The sequence below is a fragment of the Cryptomeria japonica genome, chromosome 3 (assembly GCF_030272615.1).
Source record: "Cryptomeria japonica chromosome 3, Sugi_1.0, whole genome shotgun sequence".
Taxonomy (NCBI): Eukaryota; Viridiplantae; Streptophyta; class Pinopsida; order Cupressales; family Cupressaceae; genus Cryptomeria; species Cryptomeria japonica.
Genome location: NC_081407.1, coordinates 486,756,102 through 486,781,522, shown reverse-complemented (window position 1 = coordinate 486,781,522; position 25,421 = coordinate 486,756,102).

The window sequence follows — 25,421 nt, the reverse complement described above, 5'->3', positions numbered from 1 at the left end:
GGAAAAAATGTCATCCTGATACCCGATGGTGTTATCAATGGAGCTCTTGTCAAAAACCGATGGAGTGATGTCTTCATAGCGGTGACACCGGGTTATCGAGAGGTCCCAATTTATGTTACCCCGATACCTAATGCACTAAATGGAGAAGGTGACTCTATCAGAGAGACTCTCTCCATTAAAGTGATACCAAGCAAGAAAGGGAGTCAAACTCATCGAGATAACATACATTGTCGGCGAGATGCATTTTTGGTTATCCCGATGCCCGATGAGGAAGATGAGCTCGGCACAAATGAAGTGAATACATCGGGAAAGCCTACGCCGATAGACCAAAGCAGCCCAATAAGGAGAGTAAGGTGCAAGAAGACTCATCGAGATAGCTTATGCTACCAAAGAAAGATTTTTAAAGTTATGTCGATGCCCGATGGGCAAAATGCCACAAAGGGCGGATCTATCGGGGAGGCTATAACTATCGGAAGTAAGGGAAATACGATTCTTCGATGCCCGATGAAGCAATTGGTGAAAGTTACGCCGATCAAAGAGAAAGTTAGATGTCATGGGACCATCGGATGAAGTATTAAGTGACTTTATCCTGAAAGTCGATGGAGTCACTGCGTGAATAAATAGAGGAAGGTTTCATCGGAGAGACATACCCTGATGTGACATAAATAAAAGCTGACTAATAGAAAGGAAAGGTGGATCCATCGGGATAAGTCAAGCCTTGAGGGAAAAGGTGAAACGGTTGGAGCGGGATCAGATGGATTAATCCGAATGACCTATACTGATCAGAAAGAAAAAAAGGTAATTGAAGGAACGCAAAATACAGATGGCGCCAAGTAATTGAATTATCGAGTGGGATTACGTCGATTAGCCATTAGAATTTCTGATATGATAGCCATTATTTAATGCTCACGATCAGGTGGGTTGGATCTGCATGAAGCAAATCTAAGAAGTTTTTTATTGTTACAGACTCTAGCCATTGCATATCCAGCATAAAGAAAGAGTTTTCGTGCCAGAATTATTCATAGTCTCTTCATCTGCCAACATTGAAGTTGCAGACAAGAAGCACGGGTAATTTAATAATCCAAGCATTCAATCATGGAGGCTTTTGGTTCACAAGGAAAGAGGAAGGCCATAGAGATTTTAGATACACAGTCAACTAAATCAAAAAAGATGAAGTCTATGGAGGGTGTGTAGAAGCGAAAATTGAACCAGGACATGATTGACCAGATGGAGTCATCTGGTGCGAAGTTGAGGAGGTCTAAAACCAATTTTACACTCAAGGATCAATTGGAAGATAATTACAAAGGGGTTGGAGATATCTGGACAACCATAAGGGGCCATGAATTATTTTTATATCACTACCTTAGGCGGAACAAGAAGATGCCATTATCAAACCCTTGGACGACAAATTTGGGCAGACTCATGGTCCCAAATGTTTTTCTGAATCTTGGATTATTGGAATTGCTCACCAGAAAATATAACAAAGAGAAAAGATACATCCAATTACCCAATGGGGATCCATTCATCTGGATATTTTTTGGGTCTACTCAGGAGGTTTTTGGCATGACATATGAGCCTTACATGTCCTTATCTTTTTCAGACTTAGAAGGAGAATACACCCAATTGGACACCGCCCAAACAGTAGCGAAGTTAGCAATTCACAAAAGGGAGAAGGGATGACTCACATAGCAGGATGGTCCTCCTTTTGAGATTACCCTGTTCAGACAATACTTGCAGTATACATATTGGGCATGCGGTCAAGTCTGTAGGGAAGAAGTTCTTGATGTTACAAGAATAGGCCCATTGGTGTTGGCTGCAGACACTCAAATGCATGCACTGAGGCCATTTTATTATGAAACTTACTTGGCAGAGAAGCTGCATGAAGGGTTTTTGAGTTTGCAAACAGAGCCTAACCCTACTTTCAAGGTTTACTCAATGCTAATGCATATGGTTTTGTTTTATGGTCATATGCAAGGTTTGTGGCCAAGAGAATTAATGGTGACTTCTAGGAACAAAGAGGGACAGAACCAACCAATTCAATTATAGGTATCCATATGGGACTCAAGGTTTGAACAATCACACTATGTGTTATTTGAAGAATATTTTGTCAAGCCCTTGTATAGATTGTTTGGGGTAGAATGTGAGGGGTCTATCTCATAGGAGATTAAGAGATTCTTGAGACCCCATGCTTTTGGAGACACTAGGGTCAGCCACAATTGGGGTGACTGGTTTGTATGCCAGAATTTCACTTTTTCAGGGTTTATGGTTTTGAGGGTGTTTGATATATGTTGCCTTCATTAGTTCCTGACAGGATTGCTTATCTAGAAATTGTTAGGCAACTTAGTATGTCAAATGCAAAGAATTTGGGTGGTGCACACAAGCAGGTATTTATGCCTAGTACTTTGCATTTTGGAGACTTCACCATTGTATCTACCAAAGCTTATGAGATGATAGAAAAGAAGCTGGTAGAGGAGTACAATTTGTATGGACACCAAGCTTGGAAAAATTATGATCCAGAGGGATATATGAACCACTATAGGAAGATCCAGAACCTGGGAGAATATTTGCATATACACATGGATGTTGAAGATTTATCTAGAAATAAAGAACGGGATGAGGCTGATGCAGTCTTAGAGGAGTTGAACCAAAAATTGGAAGAGTGGAAGCAGAGGCTTCAAGAACTAAAAGAAGGAGACTCTGAGAGTGAGTCTGATGAGAATATAGTTGTATCTACCCTCCGTGCACCCAAACTAGAAGAAGTGGCAGAGAGCGAGGAGCAAGCCATGGTGAGAATAAATGCCAACACAGATGTGAGAATGGAAGAGCATGCAGCTTCTGTAGCGGATGAATTTTTTGTACAATCCAAAGAGTTTAAATCATTTTTGTACCATTACAAAGGGAAAAAGTTGAGGAAAAGCCTCCCAAACGTCACCCCAAAGAATGAAGCAAAGATGATCAAAAAATTAAAAGGAGACATTGATGTAGAAGTGGCTACAATGACACCACAGAGAGGGAGGCAGATTCTTAGTGAGGTAGGTATCATTTTTTTCCAGGATGGGACTTAAGTGCTCCTTTCATTTTTGACTTGTTACATTTTGATAGAAAGGATGTAAAGTTAGACATACAGGGATTTGATGACATTTTTATTGGATCAAGATATGATCCAAATGAAGAGAAAATGTTGCTTTGGGCCCTATACCCCCCAAATAAAAGACCCAAGATTATAGATGTAGATAAGGAATTTGGGCATATGATGAGGCTGAAAGTGGGAGAGGTTAATCCAATTGTCACTGCAGATTTGGGGATTGACATTGCAAAACTAAATAAGGCCCAAATGCAGTGGGTGTTAAAGGAAGGTCAAAAATACAAAAATCTATATGAAAACCTGCTAAGAAGTCATGGTCATGAAGTACCACAGATAACTGATACTGGTGTGCAGTGCAAAAAGAAATATGAGGACCAAATGAAAGAAAACATAAAGCTAAGAAGGCAAATTAGGACTGTCGGTGTGGATGCTTCTTGTGTTTTGTTGACTAACAAGTTTTAGCATTTGCTGGAAGTTCTTAAAGAATTCTGGACCATCTGTCAAAAGACTCAGGATAATATGGATTCTCATGAAAGAATTTTGAAGAGGCTGAAAGCATTGTTGAAAGAGAAGAGTATCGATGAGAAAATCGTTGAGAAGATCCAGAGAAGGTTGAACAAGCATAAGGCATTTGGTGTGGACATCTAGCGGGAATTTACTGATTGTAACAATATTGTCAGATATAGTGTATCGGATATTATGTATGAGGCAGAGCCATTAAAGGACAAAGGGATTTGGATAGCAAAATGCCAGAATGTACTCAACACATCCCTTAATATTGACAGGGAAGATGTTTTGGATATGAAGGAGACATATGAGAAAATGGAGAGAATGGTTACCATGGAGATCGCTGTCAGGGTTATTGTATTCAACACCAGCACTCACCGTGACAACAAGTATTTGGAGCACATACAAAAATGTGATACAATATTGGACGGCCAGAACTAATTTCTATATTTTGTATCTAGTAGTTAAGGAGTTAGGTGTTAGGTTTTAGTCAATTTTAATTTAACAAGATGAAATGGTATGTCCTTTCATTTGAATCCTTTGGCTCACATATATGTAGTGAGTCATTTTTGTATCATAGGGAGATAGATAATATTTAGTGTTGATTGGGCTACGAGTGTTATGTTTTAGAAAAGTCTAATAGAAATGAGGAGTTTATTTTGTGAAAACTGAATGTATTGGAGTATTTGTAAGTGTATTTTTGTGTACATTCTTATTCTAGAAGTTAATATACAAGGTTTCATGCTTTTATCTTCAGAATTTATGTGTAGTTTTGTGTTTAATGGAATCATATGTCCTCTTGATAAATCTTTAAGATTTACTTTGATATGTCATCACATGATGTTGTATTGAATGTTAAATTGGGTTTTTATTGTTCATGCAACACATAATGAAACTTTTACAGTGATGGTCTTATAATTGTCTCTTGAGTTGATAGTGATTCTTGTCCACAAAGTTATTCATTAATGGTCAGATAAAGGAACTGGTTTGTTATTAATCTTTGTTGATTAAGTTTGTATGCATTAGGTCCTTATCAAAGAAACAAATCTTCTAATTTCTATCAGTACTACTCTTTTTCATAATGGCTTAAAGTCCTAACAGTAATCTTTTACATAATACAACTATATTCACAATTATTTTATCAGTTTTAAAGGCATTCAATAAAAATCACTTTTGTTAGCATAGTTGCAGGAAAACCTTTTGCCATCCCTGCAATTGCTAATTCCTACAGTTTAAATTCACTCAAAATAAACCTCTTTTGTGCTTGGGAGTGTAAGGTACACCCACCTAGGTTTAGTGGAGCCTAAAGTACAGAGGGATTTGGTCTTCGACCATCCCTGTTCGTTGGTGAAGGCTGATTGGATCAACTAAGGATTAGGAAAGTTTTTGGTTTTCCAATCTCTGGTTTTGGGCACCAATACCTACCTTGTAGTGATTTTAGTAGCAACCAAACTAAGGAACTGCATGCTGACACACAAGATACAACTCATTACCAAGATAGATCCACTCAAGTACCTACTCAGTTAAGCAGCACTAATGGGTCGCTTGGCAAAATGGGTTATGCTCCTCAGCAAATTTGACATAGAATATATGGATCAAAAAGAAATCAAAGAACGAGTCATTTTAGATCAGTTGGTTGAAGTGCCACTAATAGGAGACTATCCTCTCATTTCAAATTTTCCAGATGAAGAGATCTTCACAATCATGCTAGTACAGAAATGGAAACTATATTTTGATGGGTCCTACACTAGACATGGTTTAGGAGCTAGCATTCTTTTTATCACACCTCAAGGTGATAGCATTCCAAAACCATACAAGCTCACATTCTCATGCACAAATAACGTAGCAGAATATGAGGCTTTGATCATTGGACTTTTAATGGCCATCCAATGGAACTTAAAGGAGCTACAAGTATATGGCGATTTGCAACTAGTAATTCAATAGGTCAATGATGACTATCAAACTAAGGATGACAAGTGTATGCCTTACAAGAAAATGGTTGATATCTTCAATTAATTATTCAATGTTATCACCTTTGACCAAATTCCTCGAGATCATAACTGAGTTGCAGATGCAATGGCTACAATAGCCTTTCTCCTCAATCTTCCATAGAACTCAACATGCTATGAGTTCTTAGTTGAACAGCTTTGGATCCCCGCTTATGATATCCCAAAAATTGAGATGGTATGTCAACTCATTGTTCCTAATTCCCCTTGATATGGTGAATTCTACGCTTACCTATGCAATCAAATCCTTCCACCAAATCAATCAAGCAATCATCAAAAAATCTTCATACACCAATCCACCCGATACACCATCATTGTCGAAACCCTATACCGACGAAGTCTTGATGGTACTCTCCTCTGATGTTTAGAGAAATACAAGGTGACTACAAATTTAGAAGAATTACATGAAGGTATCTATGGGACTCACTCCAATGGCTCGTCATTGGCTAAAAAAGTCATGATGGCAGGATACTATTGGCCCTCCTTAGAGAAATATTCATACCAATTTGTCAAAAAATGCAAGAAGTGTCAAGTACATAGGGACCACATACATACACTTGCACAAGAACAACAACCCATCGCAACACCATGGCCCTTTTGTCAATGGGGACTAGACCTTGTGGGTAAAATCCATCCATCTTCATCCAATGGTCACAACTTTATCATTACCACCATAGAGTAATTCACAAAGTGGATCGAAGCCGTTCCACTCACCCAAGTCACCAACAAGCATATCACCTCATTCATCCTCAATTACATCATTTGTCAATATAGTGTACCCATGTCCACAATCACTAAAAATGGGCTTCCCTTAAAAAATCAGGATGTCTAGGAACTCTGTGAGAAGTTTCATATCCAACACTATTTCTCCACCCCATATTACCCACAAGGAAATGGTCAGGCAAAAGCCTCAAACAAGAACATATTGAGGATCTTAAAGAAGACAGTGAATGATGTCGGTCATGATTGGCGTATCCATCTGAATCCTGCACTATGAGCATATCGAACTAGCATTTGAACCCTTACAAGTGCAACTCCTTACTCACTTATATATGGAGCAGAAGCTATCTTGCCTATTGAGGTAGAATTACCATCCCTGTGAGTTCACTGCACAACCTAATCAATGATGAAGAATACAGAGTCTCACATCTTCAGAACTTGGAACTACTTGATGAGAAGTATCAAGTTGCCTACAATCACCTTAAAGCATATCAGCAACGAATGAGCAGAAGCTAAAATCATAGGGTTAGACCAATGGCATATCCAATCGAAAACCTGCATCTCAAAAATTTCCATACGTAAGTTGTGCAGAGCATCAAGCTTGTAAAATCTCAGAAAATACCAAAAACATTTAGAAAAAGTACAAAAAATTGAAAAAAAAAAATCAAGAAAATAGTAAAAGAAAAATCATTTGTCCAAATGGTGAAAACCACTTCGGTGGCACCTTGGATAAGTACGGTGATAAAAACCTAGCAAACATGTGCCATTCATAAAGGTTATCACTCCATTGTCTTTCAGACTTGTTGCGATCACAACCATGCATCCACTCATACATCAAAGATCTACCATGGCTTGTTATTGATCTGCAATCAGGGTTAGTGCCTCATATGTCCGATGTCATGCTTTCACACCAACACCTAACTGGGGGATAATTTTTACCTATATGATGAGAGTGGATTCTTAAAACTGGTGATTCATTAAGTTACTCATTTGGAAAATATCCTGAAATAATCCAAAAACATTTGAAAAACGTCTTGAAGAAAAGCAAAAAAAATCAAAAAATAAATGAGAAAACATCAAAATCAATCAAAAACACTGCAATAAAATTTCTCCATCTTGTACATAAGCATCAAGCTAGATGCAAAGAAATATTTGAGGTACCTAAAAGATGATCACCTATCAAACCAACAAACAATCAAACATCTAAGCAAAACATACGCAAAATTGTCTTAACAAGGATACATCATTCCTTACAACAAGACATGATAACATATTTCTTTAACAAGAAGATTTTGTTTGGTTGATAGGCACTTGGTCAAATTATTGCTTTTTATATCAGGTTCCTATGCTACTCCAAGATATCCACAAGTGATTAGAGTGGTCAGGATGGTTCATGATATCTTTTTCTTTGTTTTTTGTATGTGGATTGTTCCAATGAAGTTCCGAGGCACATACGAATCGTGTCTACATGTGAAGTTCACTAAGCTAAAATATCCTATGCAAAAATACAGAGTCATGGAGCACTATGGCTTGCTAACTACAGCGTATACCTCAACCATTTGTATATGACCTAGAATGGAGGGTCACTTTCCTTATCTGTGATATTTGTTTACAGGCAAAGAACTCAACCTTGGTTTCTGATACCTCGGCCAAGATCGGTACTACCATGCTCGATGAGGAAATTCAACATTATGAATAGACCATGGATTGCTAGTTTCATCTAATCTGTATATATTACATTTTGTTGCATTCCATCCATCCATAAATCCATATCGCTTCATATCATCCATACATAGTTATGCCAATGGATATCTCTATTTTGATCCTTTTCCATAGAAATGAGTACTAAGTCTCCAAACCTTCTCTCTACAAGTAACCCCCCTACCCTATCCATCAAGATCATCGGCATCACATGCCCTATATCGTGTTCCACCATGCACATTGTAGTCCATCTAATAGGAAGGGGATACATAGCCTATGTCACCTTGGCCATCCTGTATGCAATACTATGTCTACCTTTTAAACCCAACTGCAAATTGGTCAACCAATCAAATGCAATCAAAATAGACAATTACATCAATTGTCTAAGTCTCAATGAGTCTTTTGCTTCAAATACCTTGACTTCATCAGAAAATTATGTCAATTGTCTAAGTCTCATCGGGTCAATTTGACTCACTTACTTAGACTTTATCTTGTTCAAGAAACCATTTGACATCAATCGTCATGCTTTGACTAAACCAGGGCAATTCAATCAATTGCACCAGACTAGCCAACCAATATTGATCAATTGTATAGCATCAATCAAATACACCACACTACATTTACATAGTATCTCTTTCATGACCTAAGGGTACTCATCGACTCATCCTTCTCCTCCATAATTCACCCCCACCTCATCCCAAATCCTCCATTCTACCAAGCCTAATTTTCTCAAAAATTTTGAGAGATCGCCCGAATTTTTAAAATTCCATCCCATCTCTTGAGGGGCCATACCACCCACTAAACTAACATCCCTAGGGCATATTTCTCATGCCTATCAGTTTTTCTTTGAAATGGTGCGATAAACGGCACCGTCTCAAAGAGGGGCAAATGTAGACACATAAATCTATCCACTAATTAAATGAATATGTAATATTTATTTAATGCATTAATATTCCTCTATTAATTAAATTTACATTTAATTAATTCATCTCGGCCTATTCTTCTATTCTAGTTAAATAAATTTAATAAATTTATTTAATTACTAACTATAGTCCAAATTATTAAATAAATTAATCAATTTATTTAATTCCCCCTTTCCTCTTATTTAAATAAATTAAACATTTATTTAAAACATCACAAATCAAATCCCTTAAATTTAATTTTTTTTTTTCAATAAAAGTGGACAACAAGCCACTAAACTTTTTTATTATATTTCATAATTTTTACAACGTTTTCAAAAGGCATACCGGTAGGAAAGAACCCACAAGAAAACCTTCGGTTATCGCCTTATATAAAAACCAAACTATACTACCCTTATAAAATAGTTGTTACATATCCAATTGATCATTAAACCCGCCCAAACCCATTCATATGAAATATACAATGAGGTCCCATAGGACATTTCTAGATACAAAGTTCATCATCTAGTTACATCCACCAATGTATAGGCTCAACTGATTATAAAATGAAGAGCTGAATATCCACAAATATTTCCTCAAGAAAATCATGCAAATTGGGGAGCAAGAAATTCTTCCACCCATCTTGTCAAAACTGAATTATACCAAAATTGTTCATATCTGCATCAAAAAAACATCCCACAACACCAAGATATCATAGAAAAATAATCAGACATTTAAAAACCAAGTGCTAGTGCCTTCAATAGGGGGATGATTAGCCACATCCAAAGGAGGAACAACCCGTAGAGGGAATTCCAGTCGTGCAGGAGCAAAGAACAGAAAGCTCAAAGAAAGTAACGAGTGCAGAGCCTCAAAAACAACCCAAGCTTTATCCACAAACTGAGCAGGAACCCAAATCAGAAGAAAATACATACATGCTCGGGTATCATCCATGGTATCACATATCATCCCCATTCTTAATTCAAACAATAATTGACCATACCATCCATTACCTAAAAGCTCATGACAAGGAAAAAAAACCCATAATAGAAGGTCCCCACAACAAAATGATAATTATCCAAAGCAGAAAAAACCATATCCCTATTACACAATGTTGGAAATATGAATGTGGAAACCAGGAGACAAACCAACTCTGCATCAAGTAAAATATCATAACAAATTGTAACAAATCAAGACAAAATCTCAGAATGAGAAATATTAAAACAGATTTCCAACCAACGATTCCCCAAAAGCTTGCGGATTTCAAAAGCCACCTCAAGAGAAAATAGCTTAAAAACCTTACCGAGCTTTTCAAAATTATCCTCATTCTCTTCCTCCGGATCCCAGATTCAAGCACCACTCTATATTTTCTAGAAGAGAAGAGACTCGACATTTGCAGGAACAATCACATTGTGAAAACAAAATGCAGCCTCCCACAACTAAATAATCGAAATGAAAAGTATGAAAGAAGTAATAAATGGCTGCCATCAACTTACCATCATGCCGACAACAAAAAATTTGATAAAATATCATACTAGGATTACAAATTGCAACAATGTGATACTTCACAATACGTAACCACACATCAAACCTGGCAGCCATCATTGAAAGCTTAATGGGAGAAAATACATATTCCAAAAAATGATTACAAACATCATAGAACAATGCCAATCCTGCCACAACCGAAACTCACACAAAAACAATCTTCAAGATAGTACAGAGACATCATCAAACAATAATAAACCATGTACGTATAGCAGATAAACCTCACACATGTCAATATCCCTTATAAGCTGAAAATCCAAAAGAGTAACTCACACATACCGCCACCCTTGAATGTATCATGATTACCCACACTCTCACCCTATAAATGGCATCGTATATGACGAATACATAAAATAGAAATATAATTTCTACTTCAAATACTAGACATGTACCGAAAGTCATCCATATAGTGAACATGAACATAAACCTGACAAATCAAGGAGGGTGGGAAAGGAATTTAGAAACACCAAGAATTAAATCATTTAGATACCAAATAACAAAAGAACCATGCAAAGAATTAATCATTTTGAACTCCTTCCCAAACTATAGAAGGGATTTCTTTAGAACCAACTATACGAAAATGTGTTTTGCTATCAATAGCTAGATTAGCTAGAAAATCTACAATTGTGTTAATTTCTCTGTAACAATGACATATTAAGAAGGAATCAAAATAATCTAACTTTTGTAAAATATGATCAAGCAAATATTGCAACTTCCAGCAATTCAATTTCTTCTTCATGACACTCTGAATTAGTAGCAAAGATTCACCCTCAATCACTATATTTTTTATATTTAATAAAATTGCCATGTCCAACCCAAAGGATAAAGCTTGATATTCCACAAAATTATTAGTATTGATACCAATATCATGACATTTAGCAACGATAAGATGCACATTATCATAAAAAATTATCATCCCAACCCCTGCCTTCCCAAGGTTTCCCAGGGAGGCACCATCAAAATTAAGTTTAAAGTGTCCCCAAGGAGGAGGTTTCCACTTGGCCAACAGTCGTTGCCCAGAGGACTTGCTACTCGTGGATACTAAGCAATGAGAGGGTAAGACCGATAGGGCTTTCCAAACCCTGGTAACCCTATTATCCCAATGTGAAAAGGAAGACTAGCTACCCAAGTTCTTATAAATATATGACAAAGCAACCTCTAAAATAAATGCTTCAATTTTTTGCAAAACATCCGATACAGAAGAACACACCTTTTTGAAAATCCTACTATTTCGTTCAAGCCAAATATTCCAGAGGACAATAGAGGGAGAAATAACCCAAAGGCGTGCATATAAAGATGAAGCAAACATGAGAGGCCAAGAACAAAAGTGAGAAACAAGATCCTTACCCATAACAAAAGATAAACCTAATTTACTCAGCAACCATTGCCAATACTCATGAGCAAAATCATAATGAAGAAACAAATGTGAAGAGGAATTGAGATTATTATTACAGAGAACACATGAAAAAACAATAGTAATACCTAATCTATCCAACCTCATACCTGTTAGGACTCTATCTTGGACAACCAACCAAGAAAAAGCCTCAACTTTAGGTAAACAAGTCGAGTGCCAGAACAACTTATAAGGCCAATGAGAACAAGAATTAGCAGGTAAAAGGGAGTTATAACCATCCTTAACAGAATACTTTCCAGAATCATTCCCAATCCAAATTATATTACTAACTATAGTCCAAATTATTAAATAAATTAATCAATTTATTTAATTTCCCCTTTCCTCTTATTTAAATAAATTAAACATTTATTGAAAAAATCACAAATCAAATCCCTATTTAAATAAATCAATATGTATTTAAATATTTCATCCACTTGCATTCTCCTACAAATACAAGTTGCACTCCCTATTTTAATTAAATAAAATGTTTAATTAAAAAGCCTATTTATCCTCACCCACTTGCCAAACCCACTTTCTCATTAACCTCCTTCTAGATTCTTCTAACCTCCTTCTAGATTCTTCTAAGCCCTTCTAAATTAGCCTAATCCCTCATCTAATCATTTGCACAATCCTAAACCAAAATTAACTCCCAACCCATAATCTCAACCATTTAAGACTCATACAAAGTCTTAATGGCTTTTCTTCTTCAACACACTAACTCACAATGGTCTTGACCCTTTAGTCAAAGCTTAACCATGAGTAAACCTTGCACAAGAGTTTACCCATTGGATAAAAGCATTACCCTTGGATAAAAGCTTTATCCTATAACCCTAACCATTGAGGGTAACCCTCATGTCATCTCAAGCATTAAATGCTTCTCCCCTCTCCTCTCAAGCCCTCTCATGGTGACACTTGTCATCATTACATCTGGTTTGAAATTGTCACATGGATTGAGAATCATGCAATCCTAGCCCTTCACAAGTCCAATTAATCTTTACCATCCAATCTTCTATTTTTCCTATAAATAGAACCTCATTCCTCAAGTAAAGGAGGAAGCATTTATTTAGCATTTTTATTTATACTTGCATAGATACTCGTACTTAAGGCTTTTTCATAGAAACACTAGTTAAGCATTTGCATAGCATTAGTGTTTTATTTTCAACAATTTCAGTCCTCCATTGGCATCCATGATTTTATGCTAAAACTGAGAATTACACTCACTCATTTGGGTCTTAGAGAGGAGAAGAATGAGGGAGAGCTATCAAGAAATATGGGAGCATCTTAGGGAGTTTTCTTCTTTCTTTTGTTTTGTTTATGCTTCTTTTGTGTGATTAATCTCTTTTGATGTTCATCTTAGATGTTTTTAGTTTATTTGTTTTAGTTTTTGGTTGGAAACCAACATATTGACATTTGAAATTTGTTTGTGACTATGTCCCCTTTTCCATGCATCACCTACAATACTAAGATTTCTATTATTAACAAAAGTAGGGACCTAGACAAATATACAATGAATCAACTTTATGGTGGAATCTCTACTTTTGAGATGATAGAGTTTGTCTTAGATAATCACAATAAGGAAATTGCATTCAAAACCAATAAGAAAATGGAAGGTGATGTAGATCGGGATGATGATCTTGATGATGTAAAAGCAAACTTTGTGAGAAGATTGAAGAAAGGCACTAACAAATATAGAAGTAAGTTACCCTTTGAATGTTTTAATTGTGGAAGAATTGGTCATTATGCATCTAAATGTACTTTCAAGGAAAATAATAATTGAAGAGGAGATGATATGAACAAAAGAGGATAAGACAAAAGAGACAATCCTAAAGCAAGTTTTTTATTCCAAAGTAAGTAGTCACTCATTTGAGGATGAGGAATGTGATGGCTCAAATGATACATTGTTCATTGTCATCAAAGTTGATAATGATGATGAATGTAACAAGTTTGGTACCCTATCTAGTGATGAAAAATATCATTGATTGTATGGACTACTCTTAATTCAAAAGAAGAACCAAACACTTGGGTGATTGACGGTGGGTGTCTAATCAAGTGACTAGTGATACAAGAATGTTCATTAATCTTGAAAAGTGGAATGTTGAATCAATTAATTTTGGTGGTGAAGAGTTTTCTTAGATTTGTGGTAAATGAACCATGACCATTTAAAGAAAAAACAAGATAGAGGATGTTCTCTATGTTAAGAGATTGAGACATAATGTTCTTAAAGTTAGTCAAATGTGCAGAAAAAGGATACAAACTTACATTTCATGAGAAAGGGTGTGAAATTAGAAAAGGTAGCTGAGGAAGATTGATTATAGAAGGAACAACGACTGATGAAAATATCTGTCATATAAAATAAACTAAAGGAGGTAATTATTTGATGGCTCAGGGTAGTGAATGTTGTCTGCTATTAAGGAAAGTAGGGATCTAGACAAATATACAATGGATCAACTCTTTGGTGCAATCTCTGCTTTTGAGATGACAAAGTTTGGTTCTCATAATCACAAGAAGGAAATTGCATTCAAATCCAATAAGAAAATGGAAGGTGATGTAGATTAGGATGATGATCTTGATGATGTAGAAGCAAAATCAATGAGAAGATTGAAGAAAGGCACCAACAAAAATAGAGTTAAGTATAATACCCTAAAAATGGTCATCTAAACCATGGGCCTCTAATCTCAACTACATCACCAAGGTCCTAACCAAAGACAATTCAATCAATCTTGAGCACCTAATTAATTAACTCCTCGGTCATCAATGTCACATGGCAAGTCAATCATTCTAAATTAATTAAATGTTTATTTAATTAATTAATTATTCCAAGTAAACCATTTTAATCAATTATCCTATTTATTTAATTAAATATCCTAGAATATTTAATTAATAAATAAATTTGCCATTAAATTATCAAAAAGAAATTAATTGAAAAAAAATGAATTAATTTGAAAAAAAGGAATTAATTTGCAAAAAAGGAATTAAATTGAGAAAATAAATTAGCTTGAGATATTTCTTTTTCTAAATTTAAGATAACTTGAGAAATCTCAGAAAAGCAATTAAATTGAATAAATCATTTTCTCTAAATCTAAACTCAAAGAGGAAAAAGATTCAGTTGCATTAAAATGGCTTTTTCTAATAAAAATATTGAGCAAATAAGAGGAATGTGCATGGAATCAACTAATTTTATCTCCAATGCAAACTCAGACTTATAATCTCAATGCATTCAATCAGGCTTTAATTGGAATTCATCTAAAAATTAACTCAATCTAATCTTCTATGAAACTGAATCAAAGCATCCAATCATTTCAATTCACCCGGATTGTTCTTTTTCTTGAGGAATCTCAACCGCTCATCATTAATCAATCTTGACCATTGGTCTCTCTTTAGATTCTCTATAAATTCAGTCTTTCATCTCTCATTCAAGACATCCTGGAGATTTATTGTTATTATCATGTTTTTTCTCTAAAGTCATTGAGAATATTGTGTATTGATATTATTGCATCTTATCTTTTTGCATGTTTAGTTTAATCATTCATAGCTTAATCTTGCATATCTAGCTCAATCTTGCATCCATTTAGCTTGATCTTGTGCTCATATAGATTAAATCCTTCATCTTGGTGTAGTCTAGTCACTGGTATTACTTAGATAATTCTAAGAGTAAGTCTATACTCGCATATTTTAAGAGGTAATAAGTCAATTTATTATGGTTTTCACATTCATTGAATATATCTATCTAACCATCCATGCAATGATTTATTGAAGTGTTTGTACCTTACAGCTTACAGATTACCACTTTTCACACACACAGTAAGTTACCCTTTGAATGTTTTAATTATGAAAGAAAGGTCAATATGAATCTAAATGCACTTTGAAGGAAGTTAATAATAATAGAAGAGGAGATGATATAAACAAAAGAGGAAAAGATAGAAGAGACAATCCTAAAAGAAGTTTTTTATTCCAAAGAAAGTAGTCACTCATCTAACGATGAGGAATGTGATGTGTCAAATGATACAGTTCATGGTTGTGAAAGTTGAAAATGTTGATGAATCTAAGAAGTTTGGTACCCTATCTAGTGATAAAAATAGTGAAAGATCATTAATTGCATGGACTGCTCTTCATTCAAAAGAAGAGCCAAACACTTGGGTGATTGACAATGGGTGTTCTAATCACATGATTGGTGATAAAATAAAGTTCATTAATCTTAAAAAGTGGAATGGTGAATCAGTCAAGTTTGGTGGAAAAGGGTTTTCTCATATTTATGGCAAAGGAACCATGACCATTGATGGTAAAAATAAGATAGAGGATGTTCTCTATGTTAAGGGATTGAGACATAATAAATTCTTAATGTCAGTCAAATGTGCAGAAAAGGATACAAACTTACATTTCATAAAAAAGGGTGTAAAATTAGAAAAGGTAGCTCAAGAAGACTGATTACAAAAGGAACAAGGACTAATGGAAATATATATCATAAAAAATAAACTAAAGGAGGTAGTTATCTAATGGCTTGGGATAATGAATGTTGGCTTTGGCATAAGAGCATGTGTCACATCAATTTTGACAACAAGGTGAAGATCAGTTTTACACAAGCAGTAAGAAATATGCCGAAGATTAGTATGTTATACTCTGCCTATCAATCGTGGGTATAAGTGTTAACATATTAAAGATGGCTTAAATTCCATTTTAAAGAGGGCTCAAATATGGCTTTACATTTTTAAGATGGTTTAAATTCCATTTCAACATTGTTATTTTCCTTCGGATGATTGAAAATTTATTTCAGCCTGAGTAATGATAGTTGATGATATGGATAGGATGAATAATGATATCTATTTTGCCTAACCCCTTATGTTGAGTTGTGAATTTTTTAGCATTACAGGATCTTACTGGGATATAGATGATAGGATTTGATCCGGGATAACTAGCCAGGGTACTATCTGAAAGAATCTAGATATGTAAATGGGAAATAAATCCCCAAAAAGCAATCCTTGTATCTCCAGAAATTTACAATGGCAGCGGATGTAAAATGGTAAATTGTACTGCCAGAATTTACCTATGGAAATTGATGTAAAAATTATAATTTATAATTCCAGGAATTTTTTCCTTGGGCAAGACCGGAGGTTTCCTTGACTTGGTTCTTTCCTACCACTGCCCACACTGAACCGAGTTTGTAAAATTATTTTAATTAATAAAAATTATCTAGCTACGACCTTTTACCTAAAAAAAAAAAGAAATATGCCAAAGATTATCAAGCCTACAAACACATTGTGTAAGGAATGTCAAATGGTAAAGTAGACAAAAGATAGGATTCAAGAGTGAGAAGTATTCTACTACAGATGCCTTGGAGCTTATACATATTGATCTATGTAGACAGACTAGGACGAGAGGACTAAAAGGTAAAAGGTAGTTTTTGTTTCTTGTTGATGATTACTCTAGAATGACATGAGTTACTGTTCTAAGAGAAAAAAGATTTCAAGTATATGGTTGAGAATGAAGTAGATGATAAGATCAAATGCTTAAGGTCTAGTAGAGGGGTGATTCACATCAAATTAGTCTAATAAGTTTTGTCAAGATCATGGTATAAGGAGATATTTTTTACTCCTAGGACCCTTCAACATAATGTAGTAACAAAAAGGAAAAATAGAACAATTCAAGAAATGGTTGGGACAATTTTAATGGATGCTAATTTTCCTAATTGTATTGGAAAGAGGTTGTGTATACTATTGTCTATATTCTTATTAGAGAGAAAGTAAGGGTAAATAATTTTAAGACCCATTATGAGCTATGGTATGGAAGAACTACTATTGTCCATTATTTTAGAATCTTTAGAAGTAAATGCTACATCAGAAGAGATGAAGAAGATCTTAGAAAGTTTGACATGAGAACCGATGAAGGAATAGTCCTTTGTTACTCAGCAAAAAGAAAATCTTACAAATGTTACAACAAGAGATTCAAGAAGATAGTTGAAAGCACAAATGTCATATTAGATGAATGTTACCTGTATACACATAAAAATGGCTATGAGCAATTAAATAAATATTTAATATTTATTTAATAATTATTCTTCTATTAAATAGTTAATTTGAAAAGATTAATTTATTTAATTCATTTTCGTGTATTTCTATTAATTAATATTTTATTAATTAATTCATCTATCCTATTCCTCTAATTAATTAAATATCTAATATTTAATTATTCCTTCTACCCAAGTTAATTAAATATCTAATATTTAATTATCTCCTCCAAACAATTAAATATCTAATATTTAATAGTTATTCTCCTATCCTATAGTCTCAAATATTAAATAATTCTTAAATTATTTAACCTCTTATCCAACTCACCCTCCATCTCCACTTCATCTTCTCTTTGCGAACTCATCCATCATGTGGCTAAGGAAATTAATATTTCTTAAATATTAATTCATCATTTATCTTCAACCTCCAAACTTAATGAAAATTTTGTACGTACACATATTTCATAACCATTTCCTATATTCTCTCCAACACCCCCTACATCTTAGGAAGGACTTGAGTCCACTTGTCCTATCATGCCTAAATCTTCTCCAACCATCCCTAGATTCTCTCAGTCAGCAACCCAGTCAAGGTGAGATGAGTGACACTTGTCTTCTCCTTACCCCTTTCTCTCAGCCTTCACCTTTGGTCACAGCCATCCAAATCTGCAGATCTGATCATGACCGTTGATCTGAGCCACATCATCTCATCCTCTCAAGGTCTATAAAATCAAGAGCTCTAGTTGAGAGAGAGTTGGTCTTCAAATTAATCATATGCATCTGTGAGTTTTAATCTTGAAGCAAATAGCAAATAGCAAATAGAAAATATCATATAGCATTTTAGCATAATCATGTAGTATTGCATATCATAGTATCAGTTAACTACCAGTTATCAGTCCATTCTTCATATGACATCTTGGAAGCCATCAGTGCATTGTCTGAGAGCACACCATCTACAACCAGGAATAGTGGAGTTAGGACACAATGAGACATAAACCATGAAGGTAATACTAGTATTTTATTTCATACGTACTTCATGTAGTTTCATTGGTTGAATTTGGATTTCCTGTAGTATTTCCATTTGTATTTTGTGAAACTAACTTATTGCAGGTAACATTCTGAGGATGAAATTCAAGTCAACACATTTTGGCGCTCACCATGGGGCTCATGGACCTCGCATATACCTTTAAAAATCTCGCAAAAAGTAAAATTAATGCATTTGTAATGCAGATTCACGCATGTGTAAATTTTGACAGCACTTTTGTTCCACAGGTTAGCGCATTTGCATCCTAGGTTAGTGCATTTACAATCTAGGTTAGCGCATTTGCACCAAAGGTTAGCGCTTTTGTCTTAAATTTTGCACATTTTCATTGCAGGTTCACACATTTGTGTCCTAGGTTAGCACATTTATCAAAGAAATCACACTTTTGTAACCACAGAGCAGCGCTTTTGTACTCTAGGTTAGCGCTTTTGACCTACAGGTTAGCGCTTTTGAGCAAGAAGATAGCGCATATGTTAGATTAGAACTTTTGTTTACAAACTAACAAAAATTCCTTTCAGGTCCAAATGTCCAAGAAATCAGATTTTTCAGACTATTAATATGCATGTGCAGGATGATTTTTAAGGCAAATTTTATGCATTTCCTTATCTAGTTAATTAAAAATCTTGTTTTGGGAAGTAACATATCATATTTCTCTCATTTAGTCTAGCTAAGAGGGCAAATTGAGAGCATGCAACTTGCATTTTTAGTATTTTCTCTAAAATAGTTGCACATAGACTTTTTAAAGGGCTAAAATAAACACCATGCTTGTTGGAGCAACATCTCCAAATAGGACAGCCAACAATTGCTTTGAAAGGATTAAAAAGAACACTTATATTATGTGTCTTGAAAGTGGTAGATATATGCTCTCCCCTTAATTGGGTGACCAAAAAACCAAACCCACTCTTTTATGCTTTCTTTACTTTCAAGCAATTAAATCCTTTAGAGGGTCTGCCTTCCCGCGCTGCCTTGAGGGGGCCAGTGAGAGGGGAATGACCTAAAGTGGAAACAGACTAATATTGAGTCCTTCCAATCCACTATAAATAAATTGTGTTTGTGATGAAAATCCCAAACAACATGTGCTGATAAGTTCATACTGACACTATGTTTCCCCATAAACCCTATGGAGTGTAACCTCTATAGGCTGGGAACCTTCTGTATTTATAGAGCTGAAAGTGTTGCATGTATGGCCATATGACCAAAAGCCTTTACTAAAAACCACTTGTATTAGTTGCCAAAATCCTTCTAGTTGTTGGCGCAGGAGGTCGGACCTCTGAAGCGGCTCACATACATACGGTTCCTAGTAGAGATATAAAGTTTGTCGTGGGGAGTTTTCATGGAAACTAGTGCTTGGCTGCCCCAAAGAAGTAAGTGCCGAGGGTGGAGCCAATGGGGTCAAGCATCTAAATATCCACTTTGAATAGCGTAGCCTTAGGGGAAACCCCACATGAGATTCAACAACTATTGTCTCAGCCTGCCATAGGAATTGTTCTTGCTTGTGCATTTTGTTTATTAGACATTGTGTCTTCTATGTCTATAACATGTTCCAAATGGTCAAAAATTCAATAAAATTATCATCTACAAGTAAGCAAAAAAATCCAACAAATTGCTGAAAAAGTTTGATCAAAAGGGTAATACAAAAAGCTTTCCAACACTTGAAACACCAGATCAAAACCAAAGTGTCAAAATGTCAGTATCAAAATTATTCTTGAAGTAAGTTTTCCTCTATACCATCACATATTGTCAAAACTAGCTCAAACAACTAGGTCACTAATCCTACAGGTTATTCCCAAAAAGTTCTATAAACATCAACATTCAACAAGCTATTGATTCAACCATCTTAAGTGCAAAAATCAACATCCTTGTCAAGTCTCTCATCAGGATAATCAAATCCTCTATCACGAAGTTTGATCAATCTATACTAGGTTCCTAATCTTGGATATATCTTTCCTATTTTGAACCTAGGTTATATCAAAACCAGAATTGCACCAACATTGGAATCAAACAAACTTGTCAATTGTCAAATGCTTATATGACTTTTAAGTATTGCCTTACGAAAAGAAAACCCAATTATAAAGCTACTCAGAAAAGGATAAGATTCTTGTATATCAACCGCAAGATCTTATTGAAACATAGGACATTCCTACACCATTTTCATCACTACTTATGATCTTGGGAGAGGGAATGGAGTGCAGTAGGATCCAGAATTCAAATTTGAGCAGGAGATCTGGTTCGGCGTCGAGACAGCATGAGGCAGATGACTCAGAGATTCCTGCAGATGGAGGGGGCTCAGATAGTAAGGATCCTGATGCTCCCTTGGATTTGGGGGACCCAAGGGGAGGACCAAGACCACGTGAAGAGAAGCTAGCAAATGAGAGTGGGAACGGGCAGGTTCAAACTTCAAAAATAGAAGATGGCAACTCAAAAGGAGCTCAAGGACAACAAGTGACTAGTGGTTCAGAGAACACGATGGAAGGAAAAGATCATCCAAAAAAGGTTCTTTCGTCAACCCCTAAGGATCTTAAGGGGGGACCCAGTTTGAATGGGCATACACGTAAGTGGTCCTCTCTATTCAGGGTTAAACCCAAAGGTAAGTCATCATCACCTCCTATTAAAAACACCTCGAATGTGTCTCAAGGAAAGTTTGTTATCGCTGTTCCAAACCAAATCATAGCCCAAACATTGCTAGAATGGAAAATACTCTGATCGGTAATTTTTTTGGGTCTAGACCTAATATAGAGATCGTTTGTGGATTTGTCAAAAGAAAGTGGAATTTGAAAGGTCAGGTTGATGTGGTTGCAATGAGAAAAGGTTGTCTATCCTTTGCTTTTTCTTGTGATGAGGATAGAAGAAACATTCTCTGTAGTGGGTCATGGGCAATAGGCAAACACATCATGTACATCCAGAAGTGGTACCCTAATGTGGCAAAAGGAAAGAACTTTTTGGTCCAAGTCCCAGTGTGGGTTAAACTCCCTGGGATTCCAATGGAATTCTGGGAGGAAGATGTTTTTTGCAAGAATAGCCAACACCTTCGAGGAGCTTATCGCTATTGACCAGGTCACGGCATCCAGAAGAAGGCTGATTTATGCGAGGATTTGTGTTGGAGTTGGACCTGACATGAACATGCCAAAGAAAATAGAGATAGAATCTAAACTGGGGAAGTGGAGGTAGAATATTGTTTATGAAACAATCCCTTTTGCCTACTTTCATTGTAAAAAAGTTGGACATTGGGCTAAAAAATGCCCAAGTATCGAGGGTAAACCCTACCTCCAAACTAAGATTTGGAAAAAGGTGGATATGCCTCTAAAAGCCTTGGAGTCCAATGACCCAGATCAGGAGAAACAGTCTCAAATTAGACAGATGGAGGAAGAACTCACCAGTGAAGTGGGAAATGAACTAAAGAAAGTAGATAGCATAAAAATATATCATCAGGATTTGGAGTCGAGTGATAAGGATTCAGAGCATGGAAAAAAAGACAACAATCAGAAAGAGGAACTAGAAGAGGATAAGACAGAGTTAGTCTCAGATAAATGTGAGAGTAAAGGAGATAAAAAGCCCATAGATAACAAAGAGGAAGGAGATAATTTTAACCTCGTTTCAAACTCTCGAGATCTAGATAAAGAATTAGACTGGTTCCAAGAGGCCCAACCTGATAACATCCTGGGCCAACGGCTATCGGAAATCTCATTAGCTTCCCCAGCAAAAGTAAAGCTGGCCTTTTCGGAGGAACAAGATCCAAAATGGGGAGATGAGGAAGACATCAAAAAGGCACTGGGGAAGAATGAAACAAAGCAGGAGGAAGAAGAAGCAGCAAAGGACAAAAGAAAGAACAAGCAAAAAAAAAAGAATAACAATAACCTCATCAATAGTACACTGACTAGAAACACCAGAAGCATGCTTGGGGATGTGGGAGTGCAACACACTTCTCCAGGAAGACATTCAAATGCCAAAAAGAGATCAATGGAAACAAGCAGGAATATAGCAGATGGTACCCAAAGAACCATCTTTTAGGCAGGTATTTCTAAAAATCCATGAAAATCATCTCTTGGAATATTCGAGGACTGAACAACCCTCACAAACATGATTTAGTTAAAAGTATGATTAGAGATAAAAATCCTGATATTTTTTTGATTCAAGAAACTAAGATGGCAAAAGATAAAGTTGAAAGCCTGAATATGTTCAAAAATGGAGGAGTCAGTGGAGGGAGTTCAGAAGGTGCATCGGGAGGAATTGTTACCTTATGGAACAAAAACAATGTAGAAGGTGAGGTGTTGATTCAGGACAACAACTTGGCTTGCATTAGATTTAAGCACCTTAAGAATTGCACCACTTGGGTCCTAACTAACTTATATACTCCTAACACTAAGACTAGTAGAAGTGAGATGTGGAGAAATCTTACTAGGTTAAGAAGCAGGTTTGCTGAGGACAACAAGATAGTTATGGGAGATTTCAACACCCCCTTGAAGGAAAATGAGAAAAAGGGAGGGAGTCAAGCTAATCTGGACAGTAGATTGGACTTGATGGATTTTACAAACAATAATGCCATTCATGACCTGGAGCTGCAAGGAGTCAAATACACTTGGACTAATAGAAGAAGTGGTGAGAATTTGATTCAGGTTAGACTTGATAGAGCTCTCCTTTCCTTAGATTGGTTTAACCTTCATGACTACTCTTTATCTTCTCACATAAGGGCAGGATCAGATCATTACCCAATAACCTTTACAGCTGAAGCAAAGAATAGAAGGAGACATTTCCCTTATAGATTTGAAAAGATGTGGACTAGACACCCGGATCTGGAAAGTAAGATTAAGGACTAGTGGCAGGTCAGTATTGAAGGAAATGCCATGTACAAAGTGGTCAAAAAGCTAAAGATTGTTAAAGATAATGTTAAGAAGTGGAATAAGGAATGCTTTGGGAATATATTTACCTCAAAAGCTACAACCCTCTTAGAGCTCAAGGAAATCTAGGATGAGATACAGAATAATGGTTACACTAATACGTCTAGAGATACTGAAGATGCTATTCTTATTAGATATCATAATATTATAGATAAAGAGGAAACCTACTAGAAACAAAGATCAAGAAATGTCTGGTTGAAGGAAGGGGATAGGAATACTAAATACTTCCATATGTCCACATTAAGACATAAGGTCATTAACATAATTGTTTAGATTAAAGTGAATGGTAGATGTGTTGTAGAAGATGATTCCATGAGTAGGGCTGCTATGGACTTTTTCTCCAATTTACTTGCTAAGGATAAGAATTTGGATATACAGGCCCAAAGGGACCTCCTGGACAGTATACCTACCATTTTAGGGGATGATCAGAATGCTCACCTGACTGCCATCCCTTCCCATGATGAAATTATGATAGCTGTCAACTCCTTTAAGGGCAACAAGGCCCCAAGTCCAGACGGCTTTCCCATGTTCTTCTTTCAAATGTACTGGCATATTATTGGAGATGATGTAACCAGAGCTATGAAAGAGTTTTTTGGTGCTAGAAAATTTTTGAAAGAAGTTAATGGTACTTTTATTGCTCTTATCCCCAAAAAGATGGGGGATGACTCAATGGATCTCTTTAGACATATTAGTCTATGCAACTCTCTTTATAAGATAATCTTCAAGGTTCTTACCTCTAGAATTCTTAAATTGCTCCCCTCCATCATTTCGCCTCAGCAAAGTGGTTTTGTCTTAGGTAGACAAATTTTTGATTCAATCATCTTTGTCCATGAAAATATCCACTCTTTGTCTTTCTCTAAAAAAGAAAGTTTTTTTCTAAAGCTTGACCTCTCTAAAGCCTATGATAGAGTGGATTGGGATTTTATGATGGATGTTCTCTTTGATTTTGGCTTCAGCTCCAGAAGTATTAGCCTTATCAGGCAACTTGTCTCTTCAGTTTCTTTCTCTATTTTAATGAATGGATCTCCTTCTCCTTTCTTTAAAGCTTATAGAGGTCTCAGGCAGGGGGCCCTCTATCCCCAGTTATCTTTATCATTATGGCAGCATGTCTGGGGAGATGTATTGGAAAGTTGGTTGAGAGAAGGGAGTTTTGTGGTTTGAATCCTTCTTCGGTGAATCAAATATGTTCCCATCAGCAGTTTATTGATGACTCTATAATAATGGGGAAAGCTACTGTGAAGGATTCTAGAAGATTAAAAAAGGCTTTGGATAACTATGGAGATGCCACTGGTCAACTTATAAACTGGTCTAAAAGCTTTGTTTATTTTATCAATACCCCAGAGAGAAGGAGGATCAAAATTAGTAATATTCTGGGTTGTCAAATTGGTAGTTTGTCTGCTTCTTACTTGGGGCTCCCCTTATGCCATGATCCTTTGAATACTTTTTGGGGAGCCTTGGTGGATAAATTCCACAAGAAGTTGTCTGGCTAGAAGGGTGCTCTTCTTAGTCAAGTAGGTAAGGTTCAACTATTGAAATCCACTCTTCAAAGTATTCCTCTCTACGCCATCAGTCTGTTTAGGATTCCTGCTAAGTATGTGGAGGCCATTGAAAATATTTAGAGATCTTTTTTATG